The sequence below is a fragment of the Cardiocondyla obscurior genome, linkage group LG11, assembly GCF_019399895.1.
Source record: "Cardiocondyla obscurior isolate alpha-2009 linkage group LG11, Cobs3.1, whole genome shotgun sequence".
Classification (NCBI taxonomy): Eukaryota; Metazoa; Arthropoda; class Insecta; order Hymenoptera; family Formicidae; genus Cardiocondyla; species Cardiocondyla obscurior.
The window spans coordinates 5,759,395-5,777,078 of NC_091874.1; the positions used below are offsets into that span (position 1 = coordinate 5,759,395).

A 17,684-nucleotide genomic window follows, 5' to 3' on the forward strand; every position below is an offset into this window, starting at 1 on the left:
TTTTTTAAACGAAGTTAGCAAACTCGGACTCGTTCGGAATAAGTTAACAGGAACGGCAATAGTGAAAAAGGTTTTTTTTTTTAGTTACGCACGACTACGATCTGCCTGCTTACCGCATTACTCTGTTTGCGCTGAATAATTAAGAAATTTGCATTTATTTTCTCGTCATAACATATTTGCGCTGCGCAAAAATTTTCACGAGGATTTCACCAAATGCGTCAATATATAAAAGCATTTTATTTCGTGCGCCGCGGGATGTTGTCTGACAGAAAAACATAACTGGTTGTCTGTTACGCTCGCATATTTTTCGTTTAGACATGTAATGTAAACTGCATAGAAAAAAAGAACCTTTATCTTTCATTAAAAAAAAAAAAAAAAAGAAAGAATATGTAAATAGATATCTCGTTGAAAAGTAGATTGGACCTAAGTACTCAATCCTATGTACATTCGGTATACGGGATTGCGAAATATGTGCGCTACGGGCACAAAGAGTTTCATTCGTCGGTTGAAAACTAGAAGAGCGGGCAGCAGAAACTTTAATGAAGGGCTCGGGCTACTCTATGGGGTGGAAACGAACGCACAGCGAAAAAAAAGCACGAATTCGTGTCTGCCGTTGAAACTTTCACTTCTCTTAGCCGGAGGTGAGGACTTGACAAAGTTCTATCGGCGGTATCGCAACAATGGATAGATGAAACGACGACGTACTCGATTGTGTCGTATAACGAGCCCACGCGTTTGTCGCGCTCGATTCTAAAATTGGCTTACAACGCACTCTTTGCGTATCAAAAGATCTCACAAAAGTCTCGATTGTCCAATTTAAAATATATTTCAGAGACAATATGATTGGAAATGTCGCAGAAAATCTTTCGCTACTTTTAAACATAAAAGAAAACGTTCTGCTCCGGATAGGTAAAGAGACATAAAAAAGATTACAGCAAAGAGTTATTCTTTAAAATAAATTGTATTCGACTGTTCCTTACTTCGTTTCCAGCTTTCAAATTCAAACTTTAGAAACAGGCATGCGATAAAAATTTGAGAAAGGTTGCGAGAACGATGAGAATTATTAAAAGAACGAAATCGTTTCTGCGCGAATTCGAAAAACGGGAGGTGAAGGTTGGGAGGTGAGAATGCTTTAAAAAAAGGGGAGGGAGGAGGGAGAAAAAAAACTGGGGAAAAGAAGGTGACAGGTCCGTAAAACACTTCCACAACAATGCTGATCTCTGCTACGAAATAAAACATGGTGGACAGTTTCGGTGGGATAGGGAAGAGCAAGTGGATAAAAGGAAGATACCGAAAGAGGAGAAGGAAAAAAAAAGTCACCGTGCTGTTTGGCGAAGAACTAATGAGGCTCCGTTGAGCGAGAGGCAAACGTGCCCTGGAAAATGGAAATCGATTTTCTCTCTCTTTCTTCTTTTCTCTTTATCCCCGGTCTATTTTTTTTCTGCTGTTCTCTCTTTTTGTTTCCCTTTCTTTTTTCCTATTTCTCTCACTTTCGAATGTAACTTTTATGTACGAACGACTGTAATGATGAATTTAAGTTGCATCATCGAAATCGTAAATTTTTTTTTCCTTTTTTTTTTGTGCACTCCGACGTGCATTATCAATTTGCTGATAAATAACGATACCAAATCCTTCATTATAATATCGGATGACTGTATAGAATATCCTACAATTATCGTCGAATTATGCAGGATAAAAAATACATTTGATACCGCAAGCCCCCGCGTATAGATTGCAATGTAAATTAAATATATGAAACTGAGAGAAGCGTTTATCCTGTTACTGGAATACCCGTCGATGAAATCGTTAATAAAAAATTGAACCGTCGGAAATAGTAGATTCCCATCGCGGATGCTGTTCGCAGCCGATCGAGGAAAGGATGATGCTACTTGTCGATAATCTTCGTACTTTCGTACTTCAAACAAGTAGCCGTCCTATCGCTCCGATGCTTTAACTAACGGCTTCATCCCAGGTCATTGGTATCGAAGTTAGGATTAGATGCTGTTATCGACCCAAGAATGCCGCTATATACATATATACGAACCCAAATCCTCACCTTCGTTATCCCTGACGACTACACGTACCTGTCTGGCAATCGTGCTTCGTACATCGAACTTTTTCCGTGCTTGCTCACGATCTTTTCCTCGTGATAGAAATATTTATTCTGTCGTTCTCTCTCTTTCTCTGTTTTTTCGCATATGTATTCAATTCTTAAATACATATTTCTGTGCGATAATTATAAATAATTATCTTAAAATTATATTTGTTTGGCCATTATTCAATGATTAATTAATTGCAATTATAATGATACTGTAGGCAGCATATTTATAATCGCGCCATGCGAAATAAACAATTGTCAAATAAGGCAATAAGCATTCAGAATTGTAATTAACGTGAAAAAAAGAGCCCCTTAAATTTTTCGAATAAACGCGCTGGCGTACGGATTATACATATAAGGACTTTTAACGAACGCGTATTATACTCGTTCATATAGATCAATTCTATTACATTTCAGTATATAAAATTTGCGCGATAACCTACATTTTATTTTTGCTTGTTTCGAATATGTCGTACACATTATCGGAGAGATAAAGGTTGAAATTTTTTTTTATTTGATGGAAATCATTACCGGCTCTGAGCAACATTAACGAATATCAATAATCTACGATTTCGCGCACGTTTTTGTCCTGAAAATTTTAAGTATCAAATAATGAGAGGGAAAAAGTGGGAAGGATTTGCAGTTCAATTCTCTTTTATTTTTTTTTTTTTTTCCATAGCGATCTCCCTGCCGTAATGCGGCACAAACGTCGCGAACGGGTTTATAACGAATTTAAAATCGTATCTCGCATACTCGCTAAGAGTGTAAGACATAGTCATCCATCGGATTAAAAAAATGCAGGCCGTAAATAAGAGTCGCCGCAGGAGTTTACTTCCGCAGGCAAATGTATAGTGCAGTTAGTTTCCTGTAGATAAGCGTGCGCGGCACGAAATTGTGCGAGTTGTAAAATAATTTTCTAAAAGCTAGTTAAAATGGAAAGTTAATTAAGCGACTACACCGTTTAATTCCTATTTAAAGAGATTATTTTTCAAATGTTTTAACAGAAGAATATTCCCCGTCAAACGTAATTACATTTTAACGTTTGTTGTTAATAACAAATGGATTGTGATAAATTGTCGTGTATTATAAACATTTATAATTTCGAATAAATCACATTTTTTACGGTTAGATATTCTGCGCGAATTATTTTACCAGGCTTCAGGAAAAAGCTGGAAAATTTAAAGAGAAAATATTTTACAAAGTTCGCAGATAAATTTTCGATCAACGGTAATAAAGATACATTGATATGTTAGTCATTAATCATCCGGTGTAAAATGCAAAAGACCAAATGCGTTTTAATGCATGTACGCATACATTGCTCTGATTACATTTTATCACCTAATATTTCAAGCTATACTAGCCGCATTCACGTCAAGATTAATATAATGTCAAATAAACGTGCACCTCGCTCGTAGATATTACATTCTTTTGTGGGATATTGTTCTTAAAATACCCCAGGTGCGTATTCTCACAAAAGTAATAAAAAATAATAATCGTACGTAGCTCGCGAACGCATTGTTTCATGGACAGAAATTAAACGCTCGCGACGTAGACGCAAAATTTAAATAGTAAACCTGCCAACGTACTTCCCCAGGTTATCTAAAACGTCTCCGTGCGGCGGGCAAAGGAACGGGGTATATCCTTAAAACGCGTCTATTAAAGTTTCTCCTCCCTTATTACGGCGGCGGCTTAAAGTTTCAGGTTAAAATGAATAGCTTCCTTACGTAGGTGCCAGCTAGCCAGTCGAGGCCTCGGCACCGCGACGTGCCAGACATTACATTATTATATCCGCAGAAATAAAAGGCAGCAATCTCTCGAGCCCATTATCGCGCGAAAACGCGGCTTAATATTTTTCTCCGCGAGGGAAATCTGCACGTCTCTCGATTGCGCGACGCAAAATATAATATATTTGCTACGAAGTCGGACTGAGCTGTTTTAAACTGCTCGAATGCGCCGGGGAGTGTACCCCTTAAACTTCGACGTGATGTATTTTTGATTACAGTGATATCCTTGTCGTCGCCAACGAAATCCGCGTAAATGCCGGCTATTAACTATTAAAACTGAAGGAAATTCGCCGGGGCGAGAAATGCATTCAAATAATCTCTCGGTAACTTTTGAATTCGAGGAAAATTATCCCGCATATTTTGGGACGTAACAGACACAGTATGAACTACGCAAATAATAAATTTGATAGTTAAATGCGCAATGCATCCTTCTGCATCCTATATTATTCTTCGTATGTGCAGGGTACGGTTTATCTTTCATAACCGTCTGCACTTTTGGCATTTCGTAGAATTTCTGTAGCGATTAAATAATGTACTTTTATTTATTCGACATTTTTTTTTTTTTTTATATTGATGTTACGTGCGTTTTAATTTTTAATCTATTTATGGTGCCTACTCGTATCCCGTGAAATTGCTAGACGATCGTGCTGTAAACAATAACATGGCCATACGTGCGACCGCCGCATTTTCGATTCCCTCGTTGCGCGATTATTCAACGGATTTAATGCATTCGCAAATACGCCCATTGCACCGTGATCCTCGACTGTTTATTAACGACACAGCGTGATGATTTGACCGTTATTATTTTATGACGAAAGTATATCGGCGGTATTATTAATGAACAAAGCAGTAATATAGAATATTCATTATGCAATTGCAGAATGCGCGAATTAATTGCCAAACGGTTAAACTGGAATCCAATTCGGGCTGAACCTTTGATAATTGCCGTTTTCGGGTTCTGATTATATCGCGATGCCGTTTCTTCCTGCTCGACTAGCTTCATAGATCGAACTAGTACGGGAGCGCGAATGCACAATGTTTCAGTCAGGTTACCACACAAGTTTCCAGTTGAACAAAGGTGAAGCTTCAAAAGAAGCCATTTTGTCGGGCTGTCGGTCGGTCCACCTTCCGCGTAGGGTCGACCGAACTCACGTCAGAATTTTTAAATTCTTTTCAAAGGATCGTCCGTGATCGCGAATTCAAGACCAGTTCTCCTATTTGCCGCAATTACATTGACCGTATCACTTGAACGGAGAAAATACGTCCCAAATCGTGGCCGATTTCTTTACACAGAGTACTAAAGCAACAATAAGTTTTTCGATCTTAATCCTTTCGAAACTCTTTTCGATACTTTATTTAAAAATAAATAAGAAAGAAACCTTCTCTTAAAAAAGAGAATAGTAAATAAAGAATTATAATTATTGCAAATTGCAAATACTGTTGTTTTTAATGGAAAAACGCTCTTAATATAAATTTATTGCCGTTAAGATTTTTAGAACGATATTACTATTTTAAAAATATTTATTAAACGTTTCCAATGCTGTTTCAAATCACTATATATCGCATGGCAAATATTCAAATAAACAGCACGGCTATCATTTATTGAACTTAAATCAATTTGAATATGTACTGTGTGTATACCCTATCTAATACGTGTAACTTAGTTTCGAGCCAATGTATGAATTGATTTGACCGAAAGTATGATATTAATTAATTCCCCGTTTCGGATGCCCATTAATTCACTGCAATCCATTTCACAAATTACCATCGACGTAACCACAAATACGCTATCATCCGTTTGAAATTTGTTTATGACGAAATTGTATGTTTTACCATACAATCAGATAAACACTTAAATTTAATAAAATAAATTTGACTTTTAAGGAAATGTAAATTAATATACGTATAGTAACGATCAGGCCGTACGTATGTGTAATGGCAAATGGGGTTTACGCGCTTTTAATTGCTCGTGATATTTCGCAATAGTAATAAATTTCTTACAATTGTTAATTCGCCATTTATGGTCGTAAATTCGAATTTGGCGGCCGCACGATTCGGCAAGTTGTTCCTACGTACGTGCTGTAATCGCTATTCTCAAGCCACGGGGATTACACGAACAAAAGCGAATATTACGACACGTGGATATTACGAACGCATTGTTACTTCAAAATTCATACGGTCGGAAGGGGCGATTCGATTAATAATTTCGTCGACGTGGCACGACGCCGGCAAATTGCATTGCGAATTACGTGACATTTATGAGCACGTTCACTTACAGTAATAATCCCATTCTCGCGTTTAATAGTCATACACTTTATGCAATGAATCCGTTAACGCTGACGCGAATTTCATATGCGCAGCAAACATCGATGCGAAATAAATATGGGAAGGAAACGAGGTTCCGTTCGCGCCGTAACTTTATTCCTGATTAAAGTCACGTCAATATAACGCTCGTTCGTTAAGTGCATATCGTTTTCAAAGATTAGCCTCGGCTGTGCTCGTCAACTGAGCCCTAATTGCAAACACGAGCTTGTCATGCAATGTGTGACCATATCGCGTTGGAAACGAGCGTTTAGCTCTATTTTTCCGACTCGTATCCTATCGGCGTGCACAACGGGGGCTCGCCCGAGGGAAAATTGTCACGCTCGCGATCTCGGTTGCGTAAAAGTTGAATTAACATCGTAAACCTCCGGATTTATGCGACGGGATGAAATCGACGCCAATAAAGCACTATACGTGCCCCGTGCTTGCTTCGAGCCTCGACGGCGCGGGGGTGGCGTCGCGACGCGAACGGTCGTTAATGGGGTTGTTCGCAGACGGGGAATGCGGCCACGCATTTCTGCCGAAGCCTCATCCGCCGCGAGGCGAGCTCTCCTGTACGAGATTCGGCACTCCACCGAATTCTGGTTTACCGCGAACTTACGTGCGGCATAATCACTTGTACGTCCGCCGCTAAACGAGTCTCGTTGTTCTATTAGACAATATTTTAAATGTTTTTTTCCACGAGTCGAGCGTCTCACTTGCTTATCATTGTCTCGCAAACCGGTCTCCGCAAAAATTTTCTTTCGTTAATTAGTAATTCTGTCTCTCGACAGAAACTTAATCTCTACATCTCTCGTTAAACTGTTTATCAGGATGAATTTATATTAACTAGATGCTGCAAAGATGCTGGAAAAGAGATTTTTGATCGTTAGTATCTTACCGTCACGCGTTATGAAATTTGTGCAATATCAAAAACCGTGCTCAGGCGCTTTTTGCGCGTAAAATCAAGGCAATTGTAGTCATCTAAAATTGCTGAACGTGTTTGCGAAACAAGAACGGTCGGGAGATAGAACAACGTTGCCGTAATTGGTACCACGGGTCTATTAAGTTGGAATCGCGTTAATTTGCATAAGACGTCGGAGCTGATCCTCCCAACGTAAAATTCCAACCGGGACAACAAGCAGGGACTTGGCTGTTATCATAACAATTATCGTAAATGCGCTTCGCATAAGCGATACGTGTTAATCGAAGCAGACGTGTTCCGAGAGTAAGGAATAGAATCGATACGTTCACCGCAGACAATTACCGTCGCTATGGGAGCCAAATTAATTAACTCTACATAAAAGAAATTTTGTAAATTTTTACTGCCAAAGCCACCTTTTTCCCTTTTCTCGAGTTAATCGTCGATTCGGCAAATTAGCGACGACGAGTAGCAATAAAAGTATTCTATTTTACACACGTCACATACATATGCGAACACAAAGAGCTGCGTGAAGCGCGCATGTGCCATAAATCCTGGGTCAATTAAGTCGAGGAGATCGTCGTATCACATAATCCAGTCAAACCGGTACTCGACAGAAAGAAACGCGCACCTATCTTGCGATCGAGCGTAGATCGGCCAGCCGACCCGCGCCCGTGCACCCTGCGTCTTTCTAAAAAGGAAATCCTGCATACTTCGCTGAATTTCTCTTCGGCAAGTTTTTAGCCCGTTAGACCGATGACCCGCAACAGCGACACAGACCAAAAGCGAGCGCGTATATGGTAGCTCGCGAGGAAACGCCTCAGTCTTCTTGTTCTACATATTCTGCGTATTCCGCGAGAGGCATTACGTTCCCTGCGAGAGTAAATCCCGCGGAGTATCCGGGAAGTAGTATTTATTAAAATCGAATTCTCACTCGCGGCGCACGCTATAATATTTCTCTCCCACTTCTTATCGCCGCGAAACTTGTGAGAAATATTAATTAGTAATAAATTATTTGCTCCGATGTATTTATTGATTTTATATATAGAAAACACGATTATTACAGTGAAAAATTAATATTTCTTTCACACAAATTGTGCAATTAACAAGTGCACTTAGGGAAATTACGTTTATTAATTTTTCCTGCAAACTTTACGGTGATAATATCGCAATATTAAAATATAATATATAGTAATCCGCGAAAAGTAAATTTTGGCGTGCCGGTGCCGCGCTTCTCGTACATTATTGTTACTATCAAAACTGCATGAAGCTCATAAATCACCGGCAATTTATTACATTAATCTGAGAGATAAATGCTATATCGCTATCTGAAATAGCATCGTTTTCTACGTATGGGGTAATACTCGAGGACTCTTTGCTTATCTGCGAGATACACCGAATGACGAATGCACACGCAATTCCTATCCGTCATCGATCGCTGCTGATTTATACACCGAACCACCGCGGAATGTCAATCTACGTCGCCGGGCATACGTTTCGCGACCGGCTTTTCCAAACGTAAGGGAAACGGGGAGGCGAAGAGTGACCGGCCTCGGACAAACATTCGATCATCCTTGAAAATTAGAAAAACTTGTTTTCAATCGATCCACGTAAGCGGAAAGATCCCATTCGTTCGATCTCTGGGAGGGAAAAAACAAGAGAAAAATTTAATTGGACTGAAAACTTTCAGCGACCCGCCTCTTTCGAGTCGTTCCAATCGCACGGTCCATCCGCGAACTTCGATATAACGTTATCTTTTCCCTTTGGAGAGGAAAAGCAGAACGCTAACTCTCGCCTCGATATCGCCAAATGAAAAATTTCGAGCTTTTAGTGCCGTCATCGCTCCACTCGATTCCGCAACTTCTCGCAAGGCTGATAAAATCGCGGAGTAAATTCGACAAAATTACGCGTGTTTTTTTTTTTTTTTTTTTTTTTCTCCACTTTGTCAGGCAACAACCACCTTTTACTGCCCCCCCGACCCTCTTGCATATTCGCAATTCACGGCTATATGACGTCAGATTTATACCAGATTTATTTAGCCTCTCGAACGCATTTTCCATTTCGCAAATCCCCGCGAATCCAATTCCACTGTGGTTAATGGAAAATCTCGGAGTCGAGAACACGGCTTGCACATCCGGACATGCAGAAAAATTTGTTTCCACGTTCCTCGCGTGTAGTTGAGATTAGCATATCAGCTTTCGGCAAAGTAAATTTCTCTGCATTTCTAAAGAATTAACGAAGTCAGGCGCGAGATATTTTTAACACTTGAACACTGGCCGGAGAACCGAGAGAAATATTGATTTCTCTACATGTAACAGCTGTACGAGCTTAATTGTACAATTGTAACGTGCATGTTACTTGAAAAATTAATAATCTGTCAAAAGTGTTCTCTTTCTATCTCTCTTTCTCGTTCACGTGTTTTCTTCGCCTAAGAAGTACTTTTTGTTGCGTCCGTCGAGCTCATCGCGCGATCGCTTATAGATTAAACGGCGAAAGATTACTAGACTGCCTGCCGATGCGTGGATAGTACGCGCGAAATGGAAAAGTTAAAGCGAGAAGAACCGGATCTTAAACGGTGGACCATAAATCTTCGCTGTCGTTCGGTTTCTTATTTCCAACGAAAACGAGTGGCGAATTATCTTTTCCCCGGTGTATCGTGTTTCACGTACGGCTCAGCGTTCTGTTTCGATAAGAGCGGTTCGTTGTTAATAAACGCTCCCGCGACACACGGGTCGATAGAGATACCCGACCATTCGATAAATGCGTTCCGTGCGATACGCATGGGAGTGAAACTTGCATCGGACGCAACAAAATTTCACCGAAATATTAGAAACTCCGCGAATCGATTTTCTATCCACTTGTTAGGTGAAGTCGGTGATATAAATAATAGCGCTTTGCAACTGCAACTGATCAATGCTGCTTCTCGCTCGAAGCTCGAGATTGCTCGGTATAATTGCTTCTAATTGAAACGTTAAAAACCGCAAAAAAAAAAAAAAAATAAAAGGGAAATTAAGAAAACAAAGAACAGTAAAATAATAAAATTTTATTAAGGCAGAAATTAAATTCGCAAATATTTTCGGCGTGAAAAGAGGATATTTTTTAAAGTACTGATTAAAATTATGAAAATCAAACAAGTTTTCGTAATGCACGGGTGACTGCGTTTCAATGTTCATCCGATTCGATAAACATCACGTTATTTCCAATGGAAGAGAAAATTGAGTTTTCACAGGGATAAACAAAACCACGCGGCGGACTTTTAAAAATCCATATGTTCTTTCTGAATTTTCAAAACCGCTTTAACAGAAATTCCATTTTTCATATCCTGCCTTAACGAGCGCTTTCGCGGATCGCCCGCTGATTGGAATTTCACATGTAGATGCAAAAAGTAATTATCGCCGCGGTCGATTGGTGGGAATGCTGTAACCGGAGTCGCGTGGGTGCTTTGCAATCAGGGCTAACATGCCACGAAGAGGTTAGCGTTGTCAGTTGCTAGTAAACACGTTGTTTAGCTAGCCGGCCAAAGCTGGCGCGTACACATCGGCCGTTCAGTTTCGACGCGAATGTGTTTCCGATTGAAGTCGGATGATCTTGGTATCGGGAATAAATTTCCTTTAACCCGAAACTCGTCCCGGTTAAACGGAATAGTAGGATCGCACGAAGCGCACTTGAGTGATTCGTCAAACGTCGCAGAGAGAATTTTTCGGCATCGTTTCGCGTCCGCGTAAACTTTATAATTATCGCGTGCAAGAGATCCAACGTAATCTCGCGTGCACACCGCAAGTTACCTTTGCGAGTCTCAGGGGCGATTTTATCCCGCTGGATCGAATAATCGCTCGCGAAAAATATTACACGCGTACCCAATAATACTAATAACGCATATTTTGTCATCGCTGAAACGAGCATTCTAGTCAAAATGGCAAGGTGCCAGGCGAGCGGCGTTAGTGGGATCCGTGGCTTGAGCTCAACGCCAAATACATCGGACTGCAAAAACGGTTGATTTATTATGACCAGTAGTTCGGGATGCGCGGTTTTGCCATGCCCCGCGTATAATCGCGTTCGGCCCGATAATTTGCCTGCGACAGAATATCTCGGGGTGTCGAAAATGGACGTAAATAGGGGTATTATTCTCCATTTATAGTCGACACATGAAAGTTTCATTCTCTATTCGTAACATTAATCTTTCCTTCCGAGTTCTCAACTTTTTCGCTGATTTGTTTAAAAACTGCTTAACAAATAATCAATACTCGCAAATCTAATATATCTTAATTTTATTCTTTTTTTCCTTTATACGCAATTTAAATTAAAAAAAAAACAAAAGTAAGTTGCCGATAATTTATAACGCGAAAGTGAAGATTACGGAGTTTGTTCCGAGGGTTTTTAGGAGCTTCTTGTTATACTGGCGGTCTCCTATCACGTTTCAAAGATACACCGGAGCTGCCGAACTGACATTGTGTACCAATCTCCCATGTTACTTCATTTACATAATAGAGGCGCTCTGTATCGAGATAGACAGATCTGCGTGGACGTGCAACAAACAGAAACCGATCCATTATGAGTATACGCTGCCGTAAATGATCGATTCGCGAAGTAAGTTCGGGGCTAACACAAATCCTCTTGCCGGGATCTACCTCTTCATTCGGTACCGCGTCTTGTCGCTCTCCATTCCAACGCCGTTCGACAGCTACCGAATATTCAAGGCCATTTTCTAGGGATACCGACATATTGCGGCGTGATTTATGGCCAAGCCGGTCCGCGAAGGCGAAGTGGCGATCGATTCGCCTCGAGTTCGGCCGACGACGGGCTAGTCATACCGTAGAATCCCGCCATGTCGAGGGCGTCCTCCCCAATACGATCTCACCTCCTCTTTTCTCACATTCTTTCGCTCGTTATTCCTCAACACAAGACACCCATTTACGACCAGGCATCTTTTCTGACCTCGGTCGGCCTGTTGTTCACCGAGCGATATTAAATTGCCCGTCATCAACCTGAACTTCGGCGAAAATGTGACGAGCATTTTTTTACGAGCAAAGTCTCAGTTCCATTAATCAAATCAAAGCGCCTTTTTACGAATGTAATGTTTTTTTTTTTTTTTTAATCTTTGACTCGCTTAATTATACGTAAAGCCCGAGCGGCGTCAAGAAAAGTCTTCGAGCGGCGTTAATTCACCGCGAGCTGCAAACTAACACGACATCTCCAAAGCATTATCGGCCTGATCACTGAAGCGTACCGCGAAGTTATTTGGAATGGAACTAACGTCGCCGCGGAGTGGAAATACGGATAACGAGATTCGAAGATGCGCTGCATCGCCTCGTATAGTCGCATAGTTCAACATAACTTGGGCATAACTGTAGAAGTATTTGAGAAAAAAAATTTCAAAGACATACATGTTTCACATAAGAAATAACGATTTTTCTAAAAGACATAAACGCTTTATTAATCCATCTCAATCACGTATGAAATTATATTTAAACACACGAGTACTACACAAATTTTAAACAATTTTTATTTTAATTTAATATTTAATAAGCATATGTAACAATTAAAAAAAAAATTATTAGCGTCTTTCTAAGAAATTTTAATTAATATAATGTAACAATTAATGTTCTCGTTTGTTAAATTGATATGTTACAAGTAGATTTAAAATATCAAAGAAACTAACGGACAGGCATATGATGCATAAATCTTTAACTGTTTTGCAAACGCATCTTTAACCGCGCCTTCTTTAACAGTGAGGCTATAAACTGCATTCTCGAAACAAGAGGTTGCCATTATTCTACGATGGTTTCATAGGTATCCTTCATACGTGTTTGGTTCTGACACCAGTGACATAGCGCGAGAAAATTCTACTTCTCTATATATCATATGAATTTTGTTGCACGTGCATTTGCGCTCACGAAATATACGAAGAATCAGAGGCACACTCGTGAGAAATTATCGAGAATTAAATTATAAATAAAAAACCAGAATACTTGAAATATCGTATAGGTATAATTAAAAAAATTTACAACAATAATATTAAAATATACAGACGTACAAACAAAAAAATCATTGTGTCTTATAATAATGTTACACAACGAGAGGTGAACTTTATTAATTTAATTTCGGAAATTTACGAAAATAATTTTAGGCGCATTCACACGAAAAATTTTCAATTCCGATCGAATTTTTAATATCCGAAACGTGCGAAAATAAATTATTGCGCTCGGTGAATGTAGGAGATATTCTTTGCGCCGGTGAATAAATCTAATAACGCACGCAAGCTCCCATCATACACACGGCTTAAAATGTAGCTGCATATATGGCGCAATAACTTCACGTACGTGTTTGGACATGTTAGTTTTGGCAGCAAGTGTAGCTTAACATAAGGAGATTTCACACCGTTCTATAGCGTTCCATATGTATATACGCGTCTTGAGGCAGTATATAGAACCTGGTACTTGTAGCTGCCGCCGTGTAATCTATCCCACTCTCACGAGCTATTGAGCGGAACGCTCATATCTGTGATTCAAATGGAATAATCGGAGGAGGAAATCATGACACTCCTGAGCTACATCGCATTCAGGAAGATCACGTGCAAAACACTAATGACTAATGAACGTAACATCTGCGTTATTATTCCGCGGTGTATCTTGCCTATATAGAACATCTAATCTCAAAAGATTCGCTTGTAACCGTCGAGTTTGTACGCGTGTGTTTCAATCTCGTCTTGAATTACGAAAAGCTGGCTTACGTTATTGACGTAATCCCAGCAGAATTTATTTATTTAGAACTTTACCACATAATATATTTATTATCTAGTAAACTGATTGATGACAGAAGAGGAAGCTATACGTATATTTCTATATCTCGCAGTAAATGATAATTCATGAGATATAAAAACGAGTATAAAATCGCGAAATTGTAAGCCCGGAGGGGGGATCTCGGTTTTATCCTCATCTATAATTTGTGGAATTTGTAGGATTTTTATCGATGCATAAAACTTCGAACGACCGTCTGAAGATAGCATGGCGCGGACACATGGCGTTACGAGTGTCGAACTTAATAAGCATTTGCTCCAGAAAATGTCACGAGAAACGCGAGAGTGCTACTTATATATTCCCGAATACGCCATGTGCTGTTTTCTTTTTATAAAAAATATCCTTTAGCAATTGCTCTATTACAAAAAAAAAAAAAAAGAACGTTTCAGTACATACCGCATTATTTTAACGTCGATTATTGCGGCTTAACACGTGAGATTGGTCGCATGAGATAAATATAAAAATTACATACGTACAATACAAAGTAAAAAAAAAAAAAAGTAAAAGGAAATAATAATTTAGCGTTAAAATGAAACTTCCTAGAAGCAGATGCGTGTAAGTCACGCCCTACTATCCTACATGCCACGCCGCGATCCATATTCAGTTCAAATATAAACGTGTTTTTTCTCTCGAATTACGTCCTGCTTTTTAGATATGCCGCACGCAATCATGAAGTTCTGAAAACACGAGCTTTCAGTTCGGTACTACCTGCAATTTCAATATACTCTTATTTCACCGCATTAATTATGACACTTCAGCTCTCGAATAAAAATAATACGCTAATAACACGTAAAAGGGTCACATTCAGTACGGGTAATTAAATACCTCTGAAATTAATATATTATGTTATTAAAATAACATAAATGTATTAATGCCCGTCGTATAAACGGACAGGTGCAGCTTTCGAGGACAGAGAAAGATTTTCATTGGGGTTAGTGTCTTCATAACTAAAAAATGTCTTTTTACCCGCCAGATGAATAACGCTTTTAATTCATGCAACATTCACGCGTTTATATGAAACAGTGCAAATAAAAAAGATAAAAAATTGACTGTATTTCGCCGGATATACAAGCGTAGCAAAAAGTATCGCGATACACCTTTTCCCGATTGCAAAAGATAAATGATAGAGAAGGAGTTAATATTACAGTTTAACAGTACCTCAATATATGACGGCAGATTTTTAGATACGTCACGAAACTGAGATAGGGTATCAAAGATGGGATAAAAATATCCAGCGCGAAAAGTATATCGGTATCAAAATATCGAAAGCATCTTTTTTTCACGAATAGCGTGTTGTTCTACATTCGCACGCGTTACGTCAAACCACCCTGACTTTTCTGTCGGCGTGTTAATTTCATCTTCGGAACATTACTACGCGGATAGATGCTCGCATCTACGGTACACATTTCGCCGAATATGAACGATGTTTGAATTCCATAAATTATTTATACGCGTACCACGCCGATGGGCCGGAACCGTAACTTTTAATTATTAAGCTGATTTGGTCTCGCGAATTTTTCGGCCTCGCGCGATACAAACCGCAGGCGAAGCCGCGAGCGTCGAGTTTTCGCTATCGCGCCGAAAATCACCGCGTGCGTGCGGTGGAAGTAGCTACAATGATGGATAACAAATGAGCTCGCCCATTAAAGCAGAACGACGTGATAAGTGGAGTTAAGAACCACGGGCGTGCACCATTTATTAGCTTTATCGCAAGAATTCCGGCCGAAACGCACAATCGAAACAACACGCACGCGTTTTTATCTCGGCCTTCTCTCCTTTTTTTTTTTCTTTTTTTTTCTTCTTTTTTTTTCCACGATAATTCCGCGGGTCCTATCTTAAAAAATTGGTGTATAGTAATTAAAAAGAAAGATATGGGTGAACGGCGTACGTGCCGCGCGCGAGCTACATTCCCCCACTACCTCCACTCTCGCTCTGTCCTTGTTCAGCGCTCGAGTGATACGTACGTACGCAGCACGTGCTCCGTACATATTAAAGTTCTACGCACAATCGACGGGCCAGAGACATATAATCAGGCGTTAACTACCTTCCCACATTAACTGTGCGTTCCGGCAACTACATCTTTGCGATACAAAGTGAGTTAAAACCACGTACATGCGTATATTAAACTCGTGTCTCCTTGCCGTGAACAAAGCGTCGACGAGTACAATCGGACTCGAGAGATGAGGGCTTTAATCGACGAGTCCGCGATAGATTCGGGAGGCATTCATTCGTGGTGTAGGATCGCGAGGCCCAAAAATCTTTTTATTAAAGTATTTTTACGGTTGCGTGGTGACCGAGAGTAGAGGTCGGTTACGGGCGCGGTGTATACATCTCGCGCGGTGATCACGTTAAACGTAGGTATCCGTGCGTAGTCAACTGTACATTATCATACAATATTAGATAATGCGATTTGATCTTCGCGATGAATAACGTGTACGTGTCGGGTATATGTGAAGTGAATACTTCACATAGAATAGTTATAATTACTTGTAACGCAACACGTATAATTTTTATCATTTTTACTAATCTAATATAACTGTTTTGTGTTTCAGATGAAAATTCAGACCATCCCCGTTGGAGTGTCCATTACTGAGAGGAGGAGGAGGCCTAGGAAAGGCATCGGGCACCGGCGGAGCAACCCATTGGTAAGAATCAATTTTTTGTTATCGTTGCCGTTTTTAAAGCTTAAACAATCAAAGACGCGTTTAATCTTTTTTTTTAAATAATTATGGAAATCTCTATAATTTAATTTTATTATTTATTTGTTACAGATCATCAACAAAACTCCGCCCCAGCAATCCGTGAGTCGCATGATTTCATTTTGTAGAACTTATTAGTATATTTCGGGTGGGAAAAAAATTTTCTATTATCCGCGGCACAATCATATTAGGTTAAAATATAAAATAAATATTAAATAAAATTAAAAAATTAATACATCGCGCCGGTGACCCAAAATAATAAAATCTTTAAAAACAATACAAATATATTAAAAAAAATTCTTGACCAATTTATATATTTTGTGTTAATTTTAATTTTAAGTATCAATGTAAATTGCAAACATTTGTATGGAATTTACGTTGATATTATTACAGCTCAGCACTTCTTTGGATTTTTATCTGAGCGAAATAAGAATTCTGCTTAGATAAAAATCCGAAGGAGAAAAGTATCGTCACCGCCGATATTATTAATTAAACGACCGAAGCCGGTTCGTCGGTCGTTTCGAGAATTCCATATAGTATTCGGACGGTTTTTTTAAATCGCGAGTGTCGGACAGAAACGCGCGAACGTCATCGATAATTTTTGCAATTGTAACTTCACCCGGTCGCGTTCGCGAGTGACTTGTTCGCAAAAGGATGACTCGACACGTCCCATCTGAGAGGAGGAGCAGGCCCGGACCGGGCATCCTGCATCGGCGGAGCAACTCTTAGGTGAATATACATTTTTTTAAATAAAATATTAAATAAAAATTTTTACCTTTTTTTATTAATTTTATAACTAATATACTGGCATGTCTACAATAATATTTTCCATTTTATGTTACAGCCACCGGCCGAATTCAACAACTCCGCTGAAGCTCATGCAGATTGGTGAGTCGCATGACTTTTTTTTCATAATTTGTAATTGTTGCCCCTTAAAAAATAGCGCGCGCATAGCGCGCACATGGATTCTTCTAATATAACAAATTGCACGGTCGCCGCGTGCGTGCCTGTTGGCTGTATCGTCAATACATTTCCTACAGTTTTAATTTATCGCGCTGCATACAAAACGTATATGCAGAGTGG

The 17,684-nt window shown here is 39.5% G+C and overlaps 1 protein-coding gene and 1 long non-coding RNA gene across 6 annotated transcripts in view; one reads left to right on the top strand and one right to left on the bottom strand.

Moving 5' to 3' along the window:
• LOC139106589 (uncharacterized) overlaps nt 1-17,028 on the top strand; it is a 90,127-nt gene extending 73,099 nt beyond the window's left edge. For 4 of the 5 annotated variants that reach the window (XR_011546396.1, XR_011546398.1, XR_011546397.1 and 1 more), the window contains one exon: nt 16,455-17,028. This is a non-coding gene — a long non-coding RNA (uncharacterized lncRNA). The remainder of the gene's footprint in view (nt 1-16,454) is intronic. The other variant, XR_011546400.1, reaches the window with a different exon arrangement.
• The window catches only part of Sol1, a 221,682-nt gene that overhangs the window by 199,656 nt on the left and 4,342 nt on the right, over nt 1-17,684 (bottom strand). The window lies entirely within an intron of this gene.